The sequence below is a fragment of the Herpailurus yagouaroundi genome, unplaced genomic scaffold (assembly GCF_014898765.1).
Source record: "Herpailurus yagouaroundi ecotype Mexico unplaced genomic scaffold, PumYag 185, whole genome shotgun sequence".
In the NCBI taxonomy this organism is placed as follows: domain Eukaryota; kingdom Metazoa; phylum Chordata; class Mammalia; order Carnivora; family Felidae; genus Herpailurus; species Herpailurus yagouaroundi.
The window spans coordinates 12,117,635-12,134,662 of record NW_024412416.1 but is presented as its reverse complement, the minus strand read 5'-3'; the positions used below and the strand labels follow the sequence as shown (position 1 = coordinate 12,134,662).

General features: G+C 47.3%; 1 long non-coding RNA gene across 1 annotated transcript in view; it reads right to left on the bottom strand.

Annotated features, from left to right (window-relative positions):
* Positions 1-17,028, bottom strand: part of LOC121042449 (uncharacterized) — a 127,348-nt gene that overhangs the window by 107,851 nt on the left and 2,469 nt on the right. The window contains exon 2 of the long non-coding RNA XR_005796207.1: positions 14,230-14,391. This is a non-coding gene — a long non-coding RNA (uncharacterized LOC121042449). The remainder of the gene's footprint in view (positions 1-14,229; positions 14,392-17,028) is intronic.

Sequence of the window (17,028 nt, the reverse complement as noted above, 5' to 3'; positions counted from 1 at the left end):
GGGGGGGGGGGGAGAAGAGAGTAATAAAATACATGTAACATAAAACTTACCACTTTTACCATTTTAACCATTTCCAGGAGTACAGTTCAGCGGCATTAAGTGCATTCTCCCTGTTGTACTACCTTCACCACCACCTGTCTCCAGAACTTTTCCGCCATCCCGAACTGTGCCCATTCTCCCTCCCCCAGCCCCTGGCGGCCACCTTCCTTTCTGTCTCTATGTATTTGACGACCCCGAGGACCCCATACAAGTGGAATCGTACAGTGTTTGTCCCTCTGTGACTGGCTTATTTCACTTAGCACAATGGCCTCGAGGTCCACCCATGTTATAGCAAACGTCAGGATCTCGTTTTTGTAACATTCTGCTAAATGTCTCATCTTCCAGCCATGAGGTATTTAGACTCTGGAGTTCCTAGAAAGGCTTTGTCTGACTAAACCTGCAGTGTGTCCACAAGCTCCTGTAACACTTATCCCCTTGTTGCTTAAATGAGATTCTACTGGGTGTTTTCAGGGACCCTAGTATGAACTACTATGTGCTTCTTGTGGTGTTTTACAGATCGTGTCCAGTGCCCTCCGGAATGCCATATACATGTTTATCTCGGTAGATGAATGAATGAATGAATGAATGAACGAATGAATGAAAGAATACTCCTCATATGTCTTGAGCTGACCTGTTTGAGTGCTGTATGAGTCAGGTTGTCCAGAGACACAGAACCCTATATATAGAAGCAGATATTAATTTTAAGAAACTGGCTCCTAGGATTGTGGGCACCAGCAAAAAAAAATTGCTGGGCAGGCCAGGAGGCTGGAAACTCAGGCGAGGTTTCTAGGCCTTTCGGTGTTAGGGCAGAACCCCTTCTTATTCCCAAACCCGTCTTTCCTCTGAAGGCCTTCAGCTAGTTAGATAAGGCCCATCTACATCACAGAAGATAATCTGTGTTATTTAAAGTCAACTGACCGAGGAGGGATGCCTGGGTGGCTCAGTCAGTTAAGCGTCCGACTCTGTTTCGGCTCAGGTCGCGATCTCATGGTTTGTGAGTTCAAGCCCCACATCGGGTTCCATGCTGACAGTGCGGAGCCTGCTTGGGATTCTCTCTCTCTCTCTCTCTGTCCGTCCCTCCCCTCTCACTCTCTGTCTCTCTCTCAAAAATAAATAAATAAACTTAAAAAAATAAAAATAAAAATAAAGTCAACTGGGAATGTTAATCATATCTGAAAAAGAACTTCCCAACAATATCTAGGCTAGTGTTTGACCAAACTGGACAGCATAGCCTAGCCAAGGAGACACAAAAAAGTAACTATCACAAACACACAAATCTAAACTTCCAAATCTTAAGAGATTTATAAAAAATGCAATTTACTATAGATACCCCTCAAGGGGAGGAATATAAGGATGTTGAAGATTGACAACTGTTAATAATATTACTATGAACTTGTAATCACAGAGTCTGGAGTTGGAATGCTGTTTCTATTTACAGCCTGCTTGCTTACAGAACATATTTGAAGAATCAGAGTCAAGAGCAAAAATCCAGAAATTGTCAAGAGAACTAAAATTGAGCTTCACGGAATATTCACTCCAGCAAGTAATAAAGTCACGTATTATTTTACGTCTACTAAGTGACAGGATTTTAGAAGTAGGAAGATCTCAATTTGGAGACCACTGTTTCCTGTCAATGAAATCCAGGACTAGAGAGAGAAATTTCCTGAAGGTCAGACCCTATTAAGCCATGGACCTCGGCCACTCTGGAACCAGACCACATGCTCAACTTAATCCAACCCTTATTAAGCACCTAGAATGTGCCAGGCTTTCTGCCAGATACCTTGGTAAGTACCAGGGATCACATGCCAGGGTTTTTTAAATCACTGTCTTCACAATGGTACTTTAAGATATGTAACTGTTATCCCTGGTTTCACAGAAGAAAACGTTGAGGCATAGAGCAGAAAGGATTTGCCTGAGGTCACAAAGCTCCCAGGCCAGTTGGAATTCAAACCCAGGCTGCAGGGGCCTGAGTATGTGCTCTTGTCCATCAGATGATACTGTCTATAGTAAGGAAAATAAAAGCATATGCAAAGGCCTTTTGGGGTTTGTTTTTTAATGTATCCGGAGGGGCAATATGAGACAGGAGTCTTAGAACGTGCCTGACAGTTAGTTATGCAGCTAAGACAGGTGAGCGAAAAAGTGGGGCATGGGTAGATCCAGGTTTACAGGGCCTGAAGCTAATGTAATGTGGGGGTGTCCTTTAAAATACAAAATTATGGGGCCGCCTGGGTGGCGCAGTCGGTTAAGCGTCCGACTTCAGCCAGGTCACGATCTCGCGGTCCGTGAGTTCGAGCCCCGCGTCGGGCTCTGGGCTGACGGCTCAGAGCCTGGAGCCTGTTTCCGATTCTGTGTCTCCCTCTCTCTCTGCCCCTCCCCCGTTCATGCTCTGTCTCTCTCTGTCCCAAAAATAAATAAACGTTGAAAAAAAAATTTTTTTAATACAAAATTATGAACACAAAATTAGGTGCCCAAATGAATATTTACTTTGAAGAATGAATCATATTACTAGAACAAGAAAACACCACACCACAAATTTTTAAAAGTTGATCGACTACTGCAAACATTACACTATCTTAAAAGAGAGAGAGAGAAACACAATCTTTTTATTCAGGATCTGCCTAATCCACTTCTACACTACTTTTTGTCCCACCCACTCTTTGATTGCCTCCCCTATGACAATGCAATAATTTTTACAGTGAAAATGGATAATGGAGTCCTTCCTCTGACATGGTCGGTAGAAATTTTATTTTTATTCTTAACAGTTTAGATCAAATTCTTTGCACCTCCCACTAATTTCTGGCTTGGTCATGTAAATCTCAGGATTGTTGTCAAAACTGAGAAAAAACACCGAAGGTTTCTATATGAGCTGTGAGATTTCAGGGTGTTCCAAGTTTTCTTATGCAGTGACTCATCTTGTGGTCCTCAAATTTTATGAATTGGTGAAACTCATTAGCCAGCTTGTTGTGGATTCCCTCTTTACAGCAGGCATAAGTTCAAATTATGGGGTTGCCTGGGTGGCTCAGTAGGTTAAGCATCCGACTTCGGCTCAGGTCATGATCTCACGGATCATGAGTTCAAGCCCCACATTGGGCTCTCTGTTGTCAAGGCAAAGCCCACTTTGGATCTGTTCCCCTCTCTCTCTGCCCCTCCCTCCCTCATGCTCTCTCTCTTTCAAAAATAAAGAAACATTTTTTTAAAAATAAGTTTAATTGCTTTTCTAAAAATACGTTTAAATTGTGTTGTTGATGTATTTGGGGGCAAATCAGCAAGAAACTTAAATCTTGCCCAATGTACTCAAATGACTGACTCTTCTTAATTAGCTGGATTATCCCAAAAATCTGAGGGCTTAGTCATGACTTCCATTAGAAATAGAATGGTCTGGGGCGCCTGGGTGGCACAGTCGGTTAAGCGTCCGACTTCAGCCAGGTCACGATCTCGCGGTCCGCGAGTTCGAGCCCCGCGTCAGGCTCTGGGCTGATGGCTCAGGGCCTGGAGCTTGTTTCCGATTCTGTGTCTCCCTCTCTCTCTGCCCCTCCCCCGTTCATGCTGTGTCTCTCTCTGTCCCAAAAATAAATAAACATTGAAAAAAAAATTTAAAAAAAATAAAAATAAATAAAAATAAATAAAAAAGAAATAGAATGGTCTCCAGAGTAAGAACCTCCCGGACCATGAGCCCCTGCAAGAGGAAGAGGAGGAAATTCTAGACCCAATTCATCCCCCAACACACTGAGAACCTGCCGACCTCCATTTTCCATCCCAGACCCCCTGAAGAAGGGGAGGGACTTGGGGAGTCCTACCTTGTCATGTACCATCAATAAAGTATACTGTACCCAGTGAAAGAAAGAAAGAAAGAAAGAAAGAAAGAAAGAAAGAAGAGGAGAGGAAAGGAAAGGAAAGAAACAGAATCTCTCTTAATGTATTTCTGCCTTGACATATCTTTTAAAAAGCTTTACAATTTTTTATTTTATTTTTTTAATATTTATTTATTAGAGAGCCAATACACATGCACGAGCAGGGGAGGGGCAGAGAGAGAGGGAGAGAGAGAATCCCAGCAGGCTTCGCACTGGCAGCGCAGAGCCCAACTCAGGGCTCCGTGTCACTGAACGGTGAGATCATGACCTGAGCCGAAATCACCAGGTGGAAGTTTAACTGATGAGCCACCCACACGCCCTAAGTTTTACAATTTTTTACCGTCAGGATGATTTCTATTGCTTTCATTGTGGGTTGTTTTTGTTTTTTTTTTTTTACCACATTTTGTATATAATCCATTAAGTTTACCTGAATTTGTTTGGTTTTGCATTATTTTTCTTTGTTTATTTGAGCAGAGTTGACACAGACGTTAGGTTAGTTTTGGGCGCATAACATGGGGATCCCATTTCTCTGGAAGTTATGCTGCTCTTGGTTCTTTAATAAATAAATTTAAATTTTTTTTCAACGTTTTTATTTATTTTTGGGACAGAGAGAGACAGAGCATGAACGGGGGAGGGGCAGAGAGAGAGAGGGAGACCCAGAATCGGAAACAGGCTCCAGGCTCCGAGCCATCAGCCCAGAGCCTGATATAAATTTAAAGATGATACAATAGGTTCACTTTCACCCAAACTAGGAAGTCTGTGATCTCTCACTTTTTATTGAAATGTTCCAAACCACCTTTCCAAATTCTAAAAAAAAAAGCGTATTTAAAGTTTATCAACGTTTCGAGTAAGCTTTATGCCCCTCGTTTATGTTCAGTCTCCTCTTCCAAGTGTTCAAAAATATATTCTAGAGGCCTTAACACATTCCACACTGCAAGACTCAAACAGCGTCGCCTTGGACAGACATCCTCATCACACTCACACTCTCGAAAGAAAAATGCAAGCTCGGCCAACCTGAAAAGAAAACCTGTAACAGATACAACACCTTTAGGCAGGGGCAGCGGGTGACAAGGGAAGGAAATACCCGAGGTGACTCCTGATTGCAGCTATAATATTTGATTTTTGCAAATTTGCAAAAACGTATGGCCATGGGAACACATTTGTCCCCTCCCAGTCCTTGGAAGGACCCTGAAACAGAATCTGCAGGTTATCCCAACAAGGGGATAACATCGACAGAGGCCCCAGGGGCTTGAGGGGGAGCTGTGGGCGACGCGATGCTCAGGAGGGTTCGGTGTTTTTTTCAAATGGATGGGGGAAGGGAGAAGGGGAGCTTAGTATTTAATGGGTACAGAGTGAGTTGGGGAAGATGCATAAGGTCTGGATGGACAGTGGGGACAGTGCACAACAACGTGAATGTACTTAATGCCCCAGAACTGTCCACTGAAAAACAGTTATAGTGGTAAATTTCATGGTATGTATATTTTGCCACGCCAAAATAAATTTTAAAACACGTACACGTTCAAACGTTATCAATTTTTTTCAAAAACGGAGTCTGAAGACAGCTGCAAAGGACCCGCCCATCCACACGCACACCAAACATTTTCAAAGCACGGGACACACTCACACACCTACCTGTTATTTTGCAGTTATGCGTAGATTTGCTTATTATTTCCCAAACCCGTTTAAAGGTGTTGATTTTCAGATTTTGCCATAATGACTACCTTTCATTCAGATAATAAAAGCAGCCAAACGCCTGTAAAAGCGTGCAGAATGGTTCACCATCTAGAAGTGGCCCTGACTTCTGGCTAGCTCGTCTTCCCAGGGACGAGGGGTGTCTGTCGTGCTTAAGTGCCAGCTCTCGGGTCCCCCGGATATTCTTTCACTGAAGGCACTCTTCCACCTGCTGTCTTCCTGGGAGATTCCCTGCCTTCCGCCTGCCCCCGGGTCCCCCCACCTCCAACCAATTCCTCTGCAGGTAACAGGTGGCTGCAGTTCTTCCCGCTGAATTCGAGAATCTCCTTCCCACCAGCCCAAGGGCTGATCCCCTCTACCCCCCCCCCCAAGCTGTGCCTGGACCCCCTCCACGGGGCATCCATCACCGGGCCCCGGCCCTCTGGGGCAAACAGCGCTGACCGTGCACCCCAGTGTGGTCAGCACTCCTATGAGATCTCCTTTGCTCCCTTTACGAAGATTACAAAATTACATTTTCTAAGCCCTTCTGCTCTCCAAATGTACAACACCCGCGCCCCAACCCTACCTCCATCCCCAGCTCTGGAATATGAAACCAAGCGAAGCCCCAAGATGGGCAGAAATGCAAACCACGGGGCCTCCCAAGGACGCCGTGCCGCTGGGAAGCACCCAGCTACGCCTTTCAACATCTAACACAGCACACAGTGGGGTATGAATGTGGATTCCAGCCTTGCCTCTGGTATCTTACAAGATGGCTCCCTGAATATAATTCCAAGGAAATTGAGGTTATTCTTGGGAGGGAGGGAGAGAGGGAAGGAAGAGCAGGCTTGGCCTGTTCTATGACTGAATTGCACTCACCTTTCCTTTGTGGCACAGAAACCGTAGGTCAAATCCAGGACCTTCCTGCAGACCAGAGGGAACTGTTCTCCCAGGAATATGAGCCTGGCCTCTTACCTCATAATAATACCCCCCAAGTCTCCTGCACTGAGAATCAGCAAAGATGAGGACACAGGGACCCGGGCCCCCTGCCCGCCATCACTCTGCATCATTTAATTGACCGTGTATGTTTCCCAGCTCTGAGCTCCGAGAGCCCAGTCGTGCTTTTTCCAACCACAGGAAAAATCGTGAAGCTTTGTTTTCCTTAGATTTATCCTTTTGCCTTATTTTTGGAGTTTTCTAAAATTAAAATCCCAATGTCCAGACCCTGGCTGTTTAAAAACAGGCAAGTTAACTTCCGCTGCAGAAAACGGCCCTTTAAATAATTTCCCTGGAGGCCCCGAGATTCCTAAAATGAAGCCATCTGAGGAAGCTGGGAGGTAGGAAAGGAAAGAGAGAGAAATGGTAATTGAGGAGATACTGCCCTCATTTTGCATCCTTGATTTTCCTTCCAGAATCTTCTGAGGCCTGTGATCAAAGGACCTCCCACTGCCACCGCCTCACCCTGTACCACCTCCCACAGCTGTGGGTCTAGGGAGGCCCACCTGAGTTTAGCAGCACTGCCCCCTCCTTGGAGTGACGCCAGGGGAGCCCTATGCCCCACTGTGGGTAAGGAAGAGACCTTCCTAGAGTCTGACGTGAGTTGGTGTCATTATTTGGGGGCTAGCTGCAGAAAGGCCCCCCAGGCTTCCCATCAAAACAGAATGTCACAGCCACAATGACATGGAGAGCCCATTACTGAAATCAGTAGATCCAATGATTTGGGGAGTTCACAAATTTTTTTTTTAAACATGAAGAAATATATACACATTTGCTAACTTTTGATTGTGCCAAGAAAGATATTTTTAAAACAACCACTTTCTACTAGCACTTTTTCAGAAGGAATGCTTTACCAATTAGATCTTCAGATTTACTTGAATTTTGTCTTTTAACACTTTCCTGGCAATTAAAACTATCTGAGAGTATTTGCTTTTTTGTCTAGCATATCTCCTGGGGACCTTGTCTTATTTCCAGCTTGTGTTCTAGTGCCTGGAATCGTGTCTGCCACGTTAATGTGCACAATAAATGCTTGTTGAATAAACAAAAGAAGAAGAAGAAGAAGAAGAAGAAGAAGAAGAAGAAGAAGAAGGCAGAGGAGGAGGGGGAGGAGGAGGAGGGGCAGGAGGAGGGGAGGAGGAGGAGGAGGAGGAGGAATGCTTTGCATGCCCACACGTGCAGAAAGAGAAACTCTCAGAGTAAAGAAGAGCCTGTGAGTTAACAATGAACCTGGAGCTTTCTGAAAAAGCCAACCACTGTCGGAGAAGTCCTAATTTGGGGTACCAGCCCCCTCCCTTGGCAATGCGTGGGGACCTAGGCTACATCTCCGTCTAGCAAAGATGATGAGTGGGTTTGAGGGCCCGAAGTTCTGCTGTGAACTTCTCCAGGAAATGTACATAAGAATGAATCAACTCCCCCCGAAAGTCATCCCCTCCCTGGAGAAAGAGCAGAAACATGAAAGACTAGTGACCAAAAGGTGATGCCCATTCCTTACCCACCACTCACCGCCCACCAGTGTGGGTTTCCAAGGTCGGCTTAAGTCTGAAGCTTCTGATTCCGTCCCGGTGGAGATAGAGGCCTGTCCCGGGCGGGGGGGGGGGGGGGGGGCTAGCACTGTGGTGTGATCTGCTCCAGCATCAGCATGGAAGGAAGGAAGTGCCCCTGCTTTCCTCCTACCATAAGGCCCAAGTCACTTCAAATGCCCCCCTCAAAAGACCCCGGAAGGCATCTCTAGACCCCAAGTCTGCAAAACTTTGGGGGCTCAGTGGAGAGCAATAGCAGACCTGCAGAATGGAGAAATGGACGCCTTCGTTCTGATAAAGACGCTGACGCCCCAGCTTTGTGCCAGGCGGGGAGCCCCATCGTCACTCCAAAGCAATTTGTAAGGGATTGGAGGCCCTTGAAAGGGGGACGCACCGGTGACCAGGGTTGTATAATCCTGGCCTCTTAGTCACAGCTGACTTTTTTTCACAAATGCACCTTCCGAGCATAGGCACTGTCCAATTTATATTCTAACGGGAGGAAGGACAGGGCCCCTTGGGAGCTTGGCGTGAGCGGCAAGAATCAATTTCCCTTCTCCCTGCAAATATTCGCCCACCTGAATGTGTGCTTCTGAGGATGAAGGAGGAACCTGACGACCGGGAAATAAGACATGAAGACAAAGCTCTTTTTAAAAGGGGAACAAGGAGATGAACAGGCCGTTAGAAAAAGACTAAAGACATAAATGCAAATGGCCAACAAACTGATCTAAAATATTTAGCACCACTGGTAACTTTTTTTTTTTTTTTGAGGGGGTTGGGCGGGGAGAGAAATCAAACAGGGGAGGGGCCGAGAAAGAGAGAGGGTCCCAAGCAGACTCTGAGCTGACAGCATGGAGCCAGACGCGGGGCTCCAACTCATAACATGACCTGAGCCAAAATCAAGAGACGGTCACCCAACCAACGGAGCCACCCAGGGGCCCTACCAGTGGTAACTTTTTAAAAAATGTAAATCGATACAGTGAGTTACCATGTTTAGTACATCCTGCCTGCAAAATAATGTTACAATAGATCTTGTTTCCTGGGGTCTGAGGAAATTGACCCCACAGCAGGAATAGAAACACTTACAGTCTTTCTGGAAGTCAGTTTTTCTCTACAGAGCAAACCTCAGAAACATGCCTATGCTTTGACTCCATGGTTTCACGTGCACAAATGTATTCTAGGAAAAAATAAAGAACACACAAGATGTCTTTATGTAAGGGTGTTCTCTAAATATCCAACAACAGGGAGTTGTTTAAATCAGCTATGGTATACCTAAGTAATGGAACAGGGGAAGCTTACATGATATGGTAGCTGTGTATTTGTTGAAATGGAAAATAGCTAAGTTGTTAAGTTGTAAAAGAGTTTCAAAAATAGTAAGCTTACATTTTTTTTTTTTTTGGTTAACCCATTATTTCAATCAATAAATATTACTAAGCAAGAAGAATGCATCAAAGATCAAGATAGATAGTTCCTTGGTCTTCTAAAGATTGCGTTTACCAGGGCGAGGTGGGGGGGGGGGCTGTCTGTGGGTTGGATAACAAAAAATAACTAAGTCGGTGAGACAATTATAGTATGAGAACTGCTATACAGGAGATTAGAGTAGGTGACATAGGGGGCCTGGGTGGCTCAGTTGGTTTGAGCATCTGACTCTTGATTTCGGTTCAGGTCATGATCCCGTGGTTGTGACATTGAGCCCTGAGTCGGGCTCCTGGCTCACAGCTCAGAACCTGCTTAAGATTCTCTCTCTCTCTCTCTCTCTCTCTCTCTCTCTCTCTCTCTCCCTCTGCCCCTCTCCCCTGCTCATGCACACTCTCTCCAAGATAAATAATAATAATAATAATAAAGTAGGTGACATAATAGAGATCTTTCTGAATTTTACACTGAGATCTGAATAACGAGAAGGAGGAAGCAATGAGAGTGTTCCAGACATAGAAAATAGCTCGTGCAAAGGTCTTAAGGCAAGATGGAGCTTTAGATGACATGTTTAGATATAGCCGGGACCTGTGGCTAAAGCAAAGTGAAAGAGAGGCAGAGTGGTAGGTGAGGCCAGAGAGGGGCTAGGGGCTGGATCATGTGGGGTTTGATAAACCAGGGTGAGGAGCTGGGATTTTATTCTATGTGCTATGGGAAGACACTGTAGGGCTCAAGCGGGAGGTATGATCTCATTAATGTCACTAAACGTCACTCTGGCCACCGTGTGAAAGAATGGATTTAAGAGCACAAAGAATGGAGGCAGAGACACCAGTCACTGGAGCCGCTGCAATCATCCAAGCCAGGCTTAAGGCAGGAGGTGGATGTGGAGAGAAATGGACGCAGTCAGGATTTATTTTGGAGCGAGTACCAACTGTATTTGCCAGTGGGTGGATGACTCCAAGGACTTCCCCCTCTTTCCTCCTGTTCCCCCTCGGATGCTCCCAGCTCTACACCCAGTCCTGTCCTGCCAAGGATCATCGTTACCTCCTGCCTTTGGCTTCTGTGGGGTTCCTTGCCCCATAAACAAAATCTCCCTTTCCTCAACCTACCTCAGGCTGGTCTTCACTTCTAGCAACCCTGACTGAGGCCATCGAACACCTGCTGGGTTCCAATCCTCCCGACAGCCCTTCAAGGACACTGCTTGTGTCCCCGGCACTGGACACAAGCAAAGCTCAGAGAGGTGAGGCAGCCTGCCCCTCTGCCGGCAAGGATTCAAACCCAGGTCTTCAGGGTCCAGGGCCAGCACATCCTCCTCTGTGCCACGCTGGATGACCAAGATGTACCCCGGTTGCTGGCTGACTACCAAATACCACTAGCTGTGCCCTGAAATCTCAGCTCCTCTGTTCCCCCAAAGGAGAACAATGGCTGCCGGCCGACATTAATTTCCCGGCCTCCCTTGCAGCTAGGTGTGGACGTGCTCCTTTCTCCAGTGAAATATTAGGGGAAATGACAATGCAAACAGAAACCTTGCTTCCTCCACCCGCTTTCCCCTCCCTGCAGGCAGCAAGCCAGGCTTGGCGGGAAGCCAGCTTCAATTATGCAGATCACAATAAGGCTTTGGGGGATTGTGGAACAATGACTTGGAAGGAAGCTGAAGCCCTTGAATGGCCACACAGAGCTGAGTCTGCCCCCAGCCTGCAAAGCCCACGTGAACCTTTCCATGAGACAGAAAGCATATAAGCTTTAATCTTTAAGTGATCCTACTGTCAGGTCTCTTTGTACAGCAGTCCTGCCTTACCTTAACTGATGCATCACCTCAACGTGATCTACATATTTTAAATACCAGCGACCTCTCTTGTTAAACAGTCATTGAGCCCCTCAATCAATACTTCTAGAAAATGCACAGATCCTTGAGTTTCCCCACTTCTGTCCATGGCTGAATTTCTCCAGTCTGTGCACTCAAGTCAATGCCTCATGCTCTCCGAAGAGTACCTTTCAAACCCAGTTTGAGTTGGAAACCAAAATTAATAAGACCTACATCGCCATGCACAAGAAACAAATTTTTTACATATTATTTATAAACAAATATTTGAAGTATTGTATTCTTTCTTAATAAATGCTCAACAATTGAAAGCAAAATTTAAAAGTCATGCATTCTAATATTAAATCTGCTAGAAAAAAGAGAGTTATTTTTTTTTTGTTTGTTTGTTTGTTTGTTTTGTTTTGTTTTGTTTTGAACTGGGCTCGTTCCAGAGAGTCCAGCTCTTGGGGGAACGCGGGATCTGGTCTTCAAATGTTAATGAATCATTTTACTTTTCAAAATTGTGGTGGGTTAGTCAGCGCGCAAGACAAAAACCCTGGTTGATCACGATGAGAATTTATTTATGTCAGCCAGTGAGTTTCTTCCCAAAGGGTCCAAATGGGGAAAGGACAGTAAGAAAAAGGGGGGCCACATGCTTAGTGGGAAATGTACCGGTTTGGGACTCGGATGGGTATGGATCCCAATCCTGACTCGACTCTGTGCTCATCAACTCATTTAACTTCTTTGAACCTCAGTTCCCTATAAAATATCAGTACTTATACCCACCTCATAGAGTGTCATGGGGACTAAGGAAGCATCCATAACACAGACAGAATGTTCTGGCAGGCTCGGCCCTCGGGAAACGACCGCAAAGCAAAACCCAAGCTCATCCTGCGTCGAGATGAGGAACTCAGCAAGCCTGGCCCCTTTGCCAAGTCGCCATGAAGGAACACGGCATGCCAGCTGGCCTCAAGGTTTCTAAATTGTCAAGGACGGGCTGCTGTGGGTGCTGTTGTGGGGCGGGCACATATGCTCACTGACCACATCCCAGCGTTGTCCTGCAGCTGTGGCTGCCCAAACCTTCCAAGTATCCTCGTGGCTAAACCAGCCAGCAAAGCACAGTCAGGGCCTCATGGAAAAGTCTGCTTTCCAGTCACCTTATTCTGCTGTCCAAAGTCATGAACAACAATGAGGGAAGGCCCCGTTTGCCTTCTACTCCTGAAGCTGACCATTCACTTTTTAACCAAAACAAGCAAAATCAAAACAAAACAAAAATCATGCATTTGCCTTCATTATGGTCCTCACCATTAGAAAACAAATGACTGGTGTCTGGGAAAGAGGCTAAAGAGAGACAATGGATTAATTAGGTCTTTTTTGTAATGGGCACAGGTACTGGGTTTTTAGCTTAAACAGATGTACACAATACCAAATATGGAAAAGCAAGTAATTTCCTCCGTATAGTTTTGAGGCTCCCCTCCCCCCATGCTGAGACCATGATGGTTGGTCTGATGGCCATCACCCCCACTCTTTTCAAGCTTCTCCTCATGACTCCCCAGCCTCTGCACTGAGCACCCACCGTCTCCAGCACCTCGATACCCCTCCATCTCCCGATGAAGGAGCCAGGTGTTCAATCAGCCACTGCTTCCATATGTGTTCTTAGCCCCTTGACTCATGCTCTCGATAACGTCATGCCAAGATTATTAGGGTCTTCTAGCTGGTCTCCACCTCCTGTCTCTCCAAACCATCTTCCATTGGCCTACCGAAAGTGCAGCTTCATTTACGTCATTCCCCCCACTCAATAACCTTCAACGTCTCCCTGTTGCTCATTCCGCAACCAAGATTTTCCACCATATGGCGCTAACCTGTCTTCTCAATCACATCTCTCCTCCAGCACCCACATGCCAACCAGACTTCATCACTCACTCCTTACTGAACTTGCCCACCTCTTGCCATCTCCATGCCTTTTTCATGTGATTCCTCTGCCTGGAGTCCTCAGCCTCCTTGCCATTCATTCACACCCCGAACTCAGAGCTAACCATCAGAGACCATCTCAAAGGATACGTCTTCCATAAGGACTTTCTCCATCCCTCCAACCTAACTTCTAAATCTCATGACATTGTATTTGCACTTTTCTTCTGTCTCTTGTTCCCCCTCTACCTTACAGTCAACTCCTAAACGCTTCTGAGCACCGTCTGGTTGGAAGGGAAGGCCGGGAGACTGGGCTTAAACCCCTACTTGAGAAAGCACTGGTTTTACTAGAAACCAGTAACTGGTTTACATGGGAAGGGAGAAGGTCAGACAGAGCGGCTCAGGCACAAACAACCCTCCCCCCCCCCCCCCCCCGCCATGCCACACAGCTACTGAAGCCTTCTTGGCCTTCTTTTCTTTCTCCCACTGGTCTGCAAGTGCCTTTTTTTTTTTTTAAGTTTATTTCTTTTGAGAGAGAGCGTGCATGCAAGCTGGGGAGGGGCAGAGAGAGAGGAAGAGAGAGAATCCCAAGCAGGCTCCACGCTGTCAGTGTGGAGCCCGACGCAAGGCTCAAACTCACGAACCATGATATCATGACCTGAGCGGAAGTCAAGAGTCCGCTGCTTAACCAACTGAGCCACCAGGCGCCCCTGGACTGCAAGCGGCTTACGGGTAGAGGCTGTGTTCCCTGAGGGGACACCTGCTGCAGGGTCGAGCACAGACACCAGCATCCTGACACCAAGAGGGTTGGGATCGTAAGAGCAGACACGCCCCTGGGACGCGTCCAGCCTGTGCAGCTTCTTCGGTGCAAAACAAGCAGGTCCCCAGCACCCAGTCCCTCCTGGCGTCTCACCGAGCCCAAGCGGGGGACAGTCTTTCCCTCTTCCTCTAACAGGCTTCTGTGAGAGCTTGTGTCCCGCTCCTCCTTGAAGCTGCCTTTTTCCTTCTGAACCTACCTTTACCCAGAAAAACATACCGGCGTGGCCCCCAATCCAAAGAGACAGCCCCCGATGCCAGCCCCGAGTGAAGGGTCCCGCCAATGCACTCCACGTTGTTTGGTCAGCTGGGAAGAAATCCTTCGTCACTTTCCCCAGGAATCCACCTTCTGAGGGTGTGCTCTCGGCCAGCAGGCGCCACCCTGTATTTGAAACAGCCAGAGACAGCAGATCAGCCCACACCCTGGTAGCACCGGTGGGTGTGGTGCCTCGTTCCACCAGCTGGAGCCCCAAGGGCTGGACTGATCACTGTGCCCTTCTCGGCAGGCTAACGCTCTCCCCATGGAGTAAGGGCTTCCAGAAGCAGCCTGAAGATACATCCAGCCACTGCACATATCCCTAACCTAAAAAAAAGAAAGAAAGAGAGAGAGAGACAGAGAGAGACAGAGAGAGAGGCCAAGAAAGGGTGGAAGCCACAGCTCTCCCGTTTGCCTACAAAAATGTGAGGCCAGGGCTCATGAGTTCAAGCCCCGAGTCAGGATACCTGTGCGGACAGCTCAGAACCTGGAGCCTGCTTCGGATTCTGTAACTGTTTTTCTCTGCCTCTCCCCTGCTCGCTCTCTCTCTCTCTCTCTCTCTCAAAACATAAACATGAAAAAAATAACAAAAATAAATGTGAGGCCAGATTTTAACCTCTCCCTTGGCAACTCTGCATATGGGACAAGAGAGGAGCTGATACAGACATCACTCTTGTACTGCATTCCATACTCACTTCCCCTACCCCTGTCTCTTAATGGCCTTACTTTTTTTTTTTTCTTTTTTTTTAACACTTGAGCCCAGGTTAGCCTGTTTCCTGTTCATATTTGCAAGGAATCCAGGCCCTCGGCAGTAAAGAAAGACAAGTATCCCCTGGAGCTTTATATTAGGAATGTTTCTAGAGTGTTGGTGGAAAGCATGTACATTTGTTAATTTGCACCCTAAACACACCCCATGGCCTCATTTAACTCTGAGTGCTCATGTGTGTCTTGTAACTACCTATGCATGGTTCCAACTTAATCAAGTACTTAATGAGCAGCATTAATATTCGTTGTCATCTCCATGGGAGCCTACACTCATCAAGGTAAATATCTGTGGGCTGTATCCACAGTCTGTGGTTGAACTAAGAATTGTCTGTCCTCATCCAGACAGCCAACTCTTTGTCCTCCAAGATGGGAAAACCCTGCTGGGTACTTTCCGAAGGTTTCTTTGTAAAAACGAGATACTTCCACTTACGGATCTTTTGCAGATGCCAAGCGATTTGGAAGAGCGGTAAGAAATCCATTATCTGGGTGGTAGTCATTCAGGGAATCTCGTGGCATGCCTCTTAAGTGCCGGACGCTGGGGGTGCGATGATGACCTACCCTCATGGTGCCTACAGTATGGTGGGAGACACCTACATTTACGGAAAGGTCACCCTAAGGAATAGGTGAGATCAGCGTTTGGCAGGAAACGCGTGGGGTGCTGGGGGAGCCATTCCCCAAAGGAGAGATATTGGAGCTGAGCTGAAAGATGAAACGTGGGGAGAAATTAGTTCTTCAACGGCTATTAGGGCCGGAGCACGCATTTGCACACAAGTGCGCACGCACACCCACATCGAGTACAACTCCTCTATTTATAGCAGGAGAAAGGGGGCCCAGCCAGAGCTAATTATAGAAACCGGCGATCCCAATATCTAATCCCTTCCTGCTAAATCACATGGATTTTATTTACATCCCAACCATAGATTATTTCAATACCTTTGGCCAATAAAACGCAGAATATTGAGTTAAAACCACATCCCTCAAGACCACAAGCATAAATAACGATCGTGTTTTAACGTGGATGGAACCTTTTCATTTTGCAAATCCAAGTTCTCATATCAAAATCCAAGGCAGTTTGTTTTCTGTACGAACGGGAAGGTCATAACCCTGTCTGAAACGCACTGGCAAAAATCTCTCTAACCGTGCAATGCTAATTTGGGCGTGAGCTGTGTGTTGAGGCTGACTTCATGGCCCAGCTGGGGTTTCAGATTCGCACATGGCGATTGGGTGGCTCTCTACCGTTGCACTGCAAGGGTCTCTCCCTGGACTCCGGAAGCCTCCGGAGATTTACCGCTGTTCTCGCCAGTGCGTGCCTGCGTTGCCGCAGGGTGAAACATCCTTTTGAAAAGCCCGTGAGAATCCACTTGCAGTCTGTGCGTTTGCCTGTAAGAGCGCAGGGCAGGGACTGGAAGGAAGCACAGAGGAGCCCACGCTGACCCGAGGTTACCCCTGGGGAGCTGCTGCAGTGGGGAGGGGATATATGACACGGCCTGTTTTTCACTCTAGATATGCCCGAGTGGTGTAAAACTGTACACAAGAACGTGTTTGTGCATTGCACATTGAATGCATATGTATGCATTTTTTAAAAGAAAAAGCTTAGCCTAACATCTCAATAGAACAAAGGTGCGTCTCCGCAGAGACAAGCGTTTCTTCTGGATGTGACGGTCTATTCCAGAAACCTCAGAGCAACTCCCCCGCTGACCGGCGCAGAGCTGAGGGTGGAAAACGTGCATTCCGCAGCATCCCCGAGGGAAATTCGGAAAGTTGGAGGCGCCTCGAGGGTCGCCGCACTTGCCGCCCGCGCCCCCCTTACCGGTGCATTCCCGCAAGCCTTGACTTTACCGCGTGCGCACCCCCCACCCACCCAGCGGGTGCGGGTGCCGCTGCCGGAGGGTGCGGCCGCTGCCGGGGCGGGGCCAGCCGAGCACGCGCCCCCACCTCCTCTCCCGCCCGCGCTCGCCCCCCGCCCGCGCCCGGGGCGCCCGGCCCGCCCCCTCCCCT